Source organism: Triticum aestivum, chromosome 7A, assembly GCF_018294505.1.
Source record: "Triticum aestivum cultivar Chinese Spring chromosome 7A, IWGSC CS RefSeq v2.1, whole genome shotgun sequence".
In the NCBI taxonomy this organism is placed as follows: domain Eukaryota; kingdom Viridiplantae; phylum Streptophyta; class Magnoliopsida; order Poales; family Poaceae; genus Triticum; species Triticum aestivum.
The window spans coordinates 705,459,642-705,467,541 of record NC_057812.1 but is presented as its reverse complement, the minus strand read 5'-3'; positions in this window follow the sequence as shown (position 1 = coordinate 705,467,541).

Below are 7,900 nucleotides of genomic sequence, written 5' to 3'. Positions count from 1 at the left end.
TGTCTTCCAACATGGTTGCAACTGAAAAAAATCATGTTGGGGGCAGGGACAGGGGGTGGGGGGGAGTTGCATGTCTGACACTAGGCTCGCAACTGCAAGTGTCGCCCTTGACTGCAATTGCATGTCCGATAGTAGGCTTGCAACTTCAAGTCTCGCCCCCGGCTTCAACTGACTTTTTTGCAACTACACACCCAGCTTGGGCGGCCTGCTAAGCAGGTTATTATTGACCTTTTCTTTTTCTACTATTTTTCTTTTTTTACCCTTGTGTTTTGAATTTTTATTTTTTTTATTATCATTTTTTGAGAAAAACAACGCAACCCACTTTGGAAGCACACTTGCATGACCTCCATTTGTATGCAACATAAAGATTTTTTTTGTGGATAGCAACGTATAAAGATTGATTTGTGAAAAACGGTGCCACACTATCTAGTTTGTCTTGTTTCCATTTTATTTCTTTGTTACATTTAAAAATTGATTTTGTTCTAATATACAAAATGTTTTTTAAACAAATTATAAAAAAATAAAAATAAAAGGAGAAGCAAGATGACGCACAAAGAGAAGGACTGGGCGATGTGATGGACTAGTGACATAAAAATGTATTTTTATTTACTTCTCTTGTTGAACACTTTTTTGTGGTGTCAAGAACAAACAAAGACAAAAGACAAAGAAACAAACAACCCAGCCCAAATAATAAATAAACAAAAATACCAATGGAGAAACAAAAATGGCCCAGCTAAGAATAAAACCCAGCAGCTGTCGATTAAACAAACGGGCCTAATCTGTCTTAGGTGACATCAGCCGACTTAGACTTCGAGACCTAGATAGACCCACATGTATGTGTACACGGAGATGACGAATTCGTTTGGTCGGGAATTTATTTTGGATGATGAACTGTGAACAAAGTTTAACTCTGTGATGATGAACCAACCACGCACGTGTGGAATCATCTCCGGTCGGCCATCGCCATCCACCGTGTGAGCTGCGCGTATCCAACGATGTACAGTATCTGGGTAAAAGGGTGCTGCAAAGGATTAGCGAGTAGAGAACAGTTAGAAATATCGAACCAACCCCACACACACCAGACGAATCTGAAGAGGAGAGCCAACTCCACTGAACCATCTTCCTCTGCACTTCCTTTTCTTTCAGAAAAACAGGGTGAACCGCGGTTGCATTCAAATGAGACTATACGACCGGCCTCGGCCTTCATCCCTGTTTCGTATTCACCCCAAGTTGAGTTCGGTCGGGCGCTGAACATGCACGGTACCATCTCCTCTGTTTCGTAGAAACCACCCTTCCACGGGATTACACTGTCTTTTTTTTCCTTTCTTTCTTGAAAAATCCAAAGATTCCACTGTTCGGTCTCCAACTGCGAACAAGAAAGCATTCAAACGAAGGAAATGGGCTGGTGGCCTAGCCCAAGAGGGCCGTTTGTCCACCAGCCCAGCTTGTAGGCCGCGAATGGGACCTAGGTAGCCGTAGAGAGGAAAACTTGCAGAGAAGAAAGGCCATTTGGTTGGCTTGTAATCTTAGAACAAGGGCGAGGGAGGTTGGGTGGAATTCCTCTGAAATGCAAACCCTATCTTGAATTCAATGCACAATGGCTATGATCCCTTAGCTTAACTAGTAGTGCTAACAATCTGGTATTTAGAGACGCGTCTTGGCACTGCCAGGCAACAACCACTACACCCGCCATAAGGTTTGCCAGCAACGAGGGCTGATTGAGGAGTTGATAATGATAGACTTATAATCCCGTAGGATCTACTTAACAGATCGTAAGCCAGGCATTAGATCACCTAATAGTACAGATCAGGGAGGGGTTGAGTTCTTACCACCAATGGAAGCAGCCATTGGTGTCGACGGTGTGAAGTCCCTTGGGGCGCCACCGGCACTGCCCTGGGACAGGGGCAGAGCTTGGAGATGATCTTCCCGTCGTGCAGCGCTCCCCCAGATCGGTTAGGGTTTAGGGATGTGGGGAGCAGGAGTAAACCGTACGAGAACTAGTCTGACGTAGGTGCCGGCTGCTCCCCCATCTTTTTATGTGCGCTAGCGACAGGGGACCAAAACCACTTGTTGGTTAGGGTGCCCCCGATCAGGGCGCGTAAGTTGGGGTCGAGGGGAACGTACGTTGGTTCGTTACCCCTTCCCTTACGTTAACTTATCCTCTGTTTTTCTTTTCTTTTCTTTTCAGCCCGTTGGGCCTTAGATCAATAACAACATTCTCCCCCTTGATCGTTAGGCTCAATAACTTTTGTCCATTCTCCATAGGAATAATATACCAGAGTAAGGTGTTACAACAGCCGATGACAAGCCATTGAACCTCAATATTCATAGCACACATCCTATTTCGAAAAGGAAACATTTTACTTATTGGGAGTGGTTTATATTAGCGGTCCCATAATTCCAGAATCAAGAGGCTTCCAATAATCCCATGCCGGCTACATGCTCACGAAATATATTGGGTGGTAAGCCTTTAGTAAGCGGATCCGCAAGCATACGTGTCGTACTGATATGCTTAACATTAATAGTTTGATCCTGGATTCTATGTTGAACAACATGGTACTTTAGGTCAATGTGCCTGGCAGCAGCACTTGACTTGTTGTTATTCGCATAGAAAACTGCGGGTTCATTATCGCAGTACAATGTCAGTGGTTTGGAAATGCTGTCAACCACTTTAAGTCCGGGAAGGAAATTCTTTAGGAATACAGCCTGCCCGGTGGCCTCAAAACATGCTAGATATTCTGCCATCATCGTAGATGAGGCAACTATCTTTTGCTTGGAGCTTTTCCACGATATGGCTCCTCCAGCGAGTGTGAATATATAACCTGACGTGGATTTCATACTATCCACACACCCGGCAAGATCAGAGTCTGAATAACCAATAACTTCCAGGTTATCAGAATTTTTATATGTAAGCATGAAATTTTTAGTACCTTGCATATAACGCAAGACTTTCTTTGCGGCCTTCCAGTGGTCCGGTCCTGGATTAGATTGAAATCTGCCAAGCATCCCGGTTACAAAAGCTAAGTCAGGGCGTGTACATACTTGAGCATACATGATGCTTCGACAGCTGAAGCATAAGAAACCGACTTCATCTGATCAGTTTCATTTTGGTTCCTCGGACATTGGAATGTCCCAAACTTATCGTCCTTAACTATGGGGGCAGGTGAGGAAGAGCACTTATGCATATTGAATTTCTTGTTGGGTTTCGTAGTAATTTCAAAAAGTTTCCTACGCACATGCAAGATCATGTGATGCATAGCAACGAGAGGGGAGAGTGTTGTCTACGTACCCACGCAGACCGACTGCGGAAGCGTTGACGCAACGTAGAGGAAGTAGTCGTACGTCTTCACGATCCAACCAATCAAGTACCGAAACTACGGCACCTCCGAGTTCGAGCACACGTTCAGCTCGATGACGATCCCCGGACTCCGATCCAGCAAAGTGTCGGGGAAGAGTTCCGTCAGCACGACGGCGTGGTGACGATCTTGATGTACTACAGCAGCAGGGCTTCGCCTAAACTCCGCTACAGTATTATCGAGGACTATGGTGGCTGGGGGCACCGTACACGGCTAAGGAATAGATCACGTGGATCAACTTATGTGTTCTAGGGTGCCTCTACCTCAGTATATAAAGGACCAAAGGGGGGAGGCTGGCAGGCCACAAGGGGTGCGCCAGGAGAGTCCTACTCCCTCTGGGAGTAGGATCCCCCCCCCCCAATCCTAGTTGGAATAGGATTCGCGGAGGGGGAAAAGAGAAGGAGGGGGCCGGCCACCTCTCCTAGTCCTAATAGCACTAGGGGAAGGGGGAGGCGCGCAACCCATGTAGGGCTGCCTCTTCTCTTTTCCACTAAGGCCCATCATGGCCCATTTAGCTCCCGGGGGGTTCCGATAACCTTCCCGGTACTCCGGTAAAATCCCGATTTCACCCGGAACACTTCCGATATCCAAACATAGGCTTCCAATATATCATTATGTCTCGACCATTTCGAGACTCCTCGTCATGTCCGTGATCACATCCGGGACTCCGAACAACCTTCGGTACATCAAAATGCATAAACTCATAATATAACTGTCATCGTAACCTTAAGCATGCGGACCCTACGGGTTTGAGAACAATGTAGACATGACCGAGACACGTCTCCGGTCAATAACCAATAGCGGGACCTGGATGCCCATATTGGCTCCTACATATTCTACGAAGATCTTTATCGGTCAGACCGCATAACAACATACGTTGTTCCCTTTGTCATCGGTATGTTACTTGCCCGAGATTCGATCGTCGGTATTCCAATACCTAGTTCAATCTCGTTACCGGCAAGTCTCTTTACTCGTTCTGTAATACATCATCCCACAACTAACTCATTTAGTTGCAATGCTTGCAAGGCTTAAGTGATGTGCATTACCGAGGGGGCCCAGAGATACCTCTCCGACAATCGGAGTGACAAAACCTAATCTCGAAATACGCCAACCCAACATGTACCTTTGGAGACACCTGTAGTACTCCTTTATAATCACCCAGTTACGTTGTGACGTTTGGTAGCACCCAAAGTGTTCCTCCGGCAAACGGGAGTTGCATAATCTCATAGTCATAGGAACATGTATATGTCATGAAGAAAGCAATAGCAACATACTAAACGATCGGGTGCTAAGCTAATGGAATGGGTCATGTCAATCAGATCATTCAACTAATGATGTGACCTCGTTAATCAAATAACAACACTTTGTTCATGGTTAGAAAACATAACCATCTTTGATTAACGAGCTAGTCAAGTAGAGGCATACTAGTGACACTAAATTTGTCTATGTATTCACACATGTATTATGTTTCTGGTTAATACAATTCGAGCATGAATAATAAACATTTATCATGATATAAGGAAATAAATAATAACTTTATTATTGCCTCTAGGGCATATTTCCTTCAGTCTCCCACTTGCACTAGAGTCAATAATCTAGATTACACAGTAATGATTCTAACACCCATGGAGCCTTGGTGCTGATCATGTTTTGCTCGTGGAAGAGGCTTAGTCAACGGGTCTGCAACATTCAGATCCGTATGTATCTTGCAAATCTCTATGTCTCCCACCTGGACTAGATCCCGGATGGAATTGAAGAGTCTCTTGATGTGCTTGGTTCTCTTGTGAAATCTGGATTCCTTTGCCAAGGCAATTGCACCAGTATTGTCACAAAAGATTTTCATTGGACCCGATGCACTAGGTATGACACCTAGATCGGATATGAACTCCTTCATCCAGATTCCTTCATTTGCGGCTTCCGAAGCAGCTATGTACTCCGCTTCACATGTAGATCCCGCTACAACGCTTTGTTTAGAACTGCACCAACTAACAGCTCCACCGTTTAATGTAAACACGTATCCGGTTTGCGATTTAGAATCGTCCGGATCAGTGTCAAAGCTTGCATCAACGTAACCATTTACGACGAGCTCTTTGTCACCTCCATATACGAGAAGCATATCCTTAGTCCTTTTCAGGTATTTCAGGATGTTCTTGACCGTTGTCCAGTGATCCACTCCTAGATTATTTTGGTACCTCCCTGCTAGACTTATAGCAAGGCACACATCAGGTCTGGTACACAGCATTGCATACATGATAGATCCTATCGCTGATGCATAGGGAACATCTTTCATATTCTCTCTATCTTCTGCAGTGGTCGGGCATTGAGTCTTACTCAATTTCACACCTTGTAACACAGGCAAGAATCCTTTCTTTGCTTGATCCATTTTGAACTTCTTCAAAATTTTGTCAAGGTATGTTGTTTGTGAAAGTCCAATTAAGCGTCTTGATCTATCTCTATAGATCTTAATGCCTAATATGTAAGCAGCTTCACCGAGGTCTTTCATTGAAAAACTCTTATTCAAGTATCCCTTTATGCTATCCAGAATTTCTATATCATTTCCAATTAATAATATGTCATCCACATATAATATTAGAAATGCTACAGAGCTCCCACTCACTTTCTTGTAAATACAGGCTTCTCCAAAAGTCTGTATAAAACCAAAGGCTTTGATCACACTATCAAAATGTTTATTCCAACTCCGAGAGGCTTGCACCAGTCCATAAATGGATCGCTGGAGCTTGCACACTTTGTTAGCTCCCTTTGGATCGACAAAACCTTCTGGTTGCATCATATACAACTCTTCTTACAGAAATCCATTCAGGAATGCAGTTTTGACATCCATCTGCCAAATTTCATAATCATAAAATGCGGCAATTGCTAACATGATTCAGACAGACTTAAGCATCGCTACGGGTGAGAAGGTCTCATCGTAGTCAATCCCTTGAACTTGCCGAAAACCTTTCTGCGACAAGTCGAGCTTTGTAGACAGTAATATTACCGTCAGCGTCAGTCTTCTTCTTGAAGATCCATTTATTCTCAATTGCTTGCCGATCATCGGGCAAGTCAATCAAAGTCCATACTTTGTTCTCATACATGGATCCCATCTCAGATTTCATGGCTTCAAGCCACTTTGCGGAATCTGGGCTCACCATTGCTTCTTCATAGTTCGTAGGTTCATCATGATCAAGCATCATGACTTCCAGAACGGGATTACCGTACCACTCTGGCGCGGATCTTACTCTGGTTAATCTACGAGGTTCAGTAGTATCTTGTTCTGAAGTTTCATGATCATTATCATTAACTTCCTCACTAACTGGTGTAGGTGTCACAGGAATAGTTTTCTGTGATGTACTACTTTCCAATAAGGGAGCAGGTACAGTTACCTCGTCAAGTTCTACTTTCCTCCCACTCACTTCTTTCGAGAGAAACTCCTTCTCTAGAAAGTTTCTGAATTTAGCAACAAAAGTCTTGCCTTCAGATCTGTAATAGAAGGTGTATCCAATAGTTTCCTTTGGATATCTTATGAAGACACATTTCTCCGATTTGGGTTCGAGCTTATCAGGTTGAAGTTTTTTCACATAAGCATCGCAGCCCCAAACTTTTAGAAACGACAACTTTGATTTCTTGCCAAACCATAGTTCATAAGGTGTCGTCTCAACGGATTTTGATGGTGCCCTATTTAACGTGAATGCGGCCGTCTCTAGAGCGTATCCCAAAACGATAGCGGTAAATCAGTAAGAGACATCATAGATCGCACCATATCCAGTAAAGTACGATTACGACGTTCGGACACACCATTACGCTGAGGTGTTCCGGGTGGCGTGAGTTGCGAAACTATTCCACAATTTTTCAAATGTACACCAAACTCGTAACTCAAATATTCTCCTCCACGATCAGATCGTAGAAACTTTATTTTCTTGTTACGATGATTTTCAACTTCACTCTGAAATTCCTTGAACTTTTCAAATGTTTCAGACTTATGTTTCATTAAGTACATATACCCATATCTGCTTAAATCATCTGTGAAGGTGAGAAAATAACGACATCCGCCACGAGCCTCAATATTCATCGGACCACATACATCTGTATGTATGATTTCCAACAAATTTGTTGCTCTCTCCATAGTACCGGAGAACGGTGTTTTGGTCATCTTGCCCATGAGGCACGGTTCACAAGTACCAAGTGATTCATAATCAAGTGGTTCCAAAAGTCCATCAGTATGGAGTTTCTTCATGCGCTTTACACCGATATGACCTAAACGGCAGTGCCACAAATAAGTTGCACTATCATTATCAACTCTACATCTTTTGGCTTCAACATTATGAATATGTGTATTACTACTATCAAGATTCAATAAGAATAGACCACTCTTCAAGGGTGCATGACCATAAAAGATATTACTCATATAAATAGAACAACCATTATTCTCTGATTTAAATGAATAACCGTCTCACATTAAACAAGATCCAGATATAATGTTCATGCTCAACGCTAGCACCAAATAACAATTATTTAGGTCTAATACTAATCCCGAAGGTAGATGT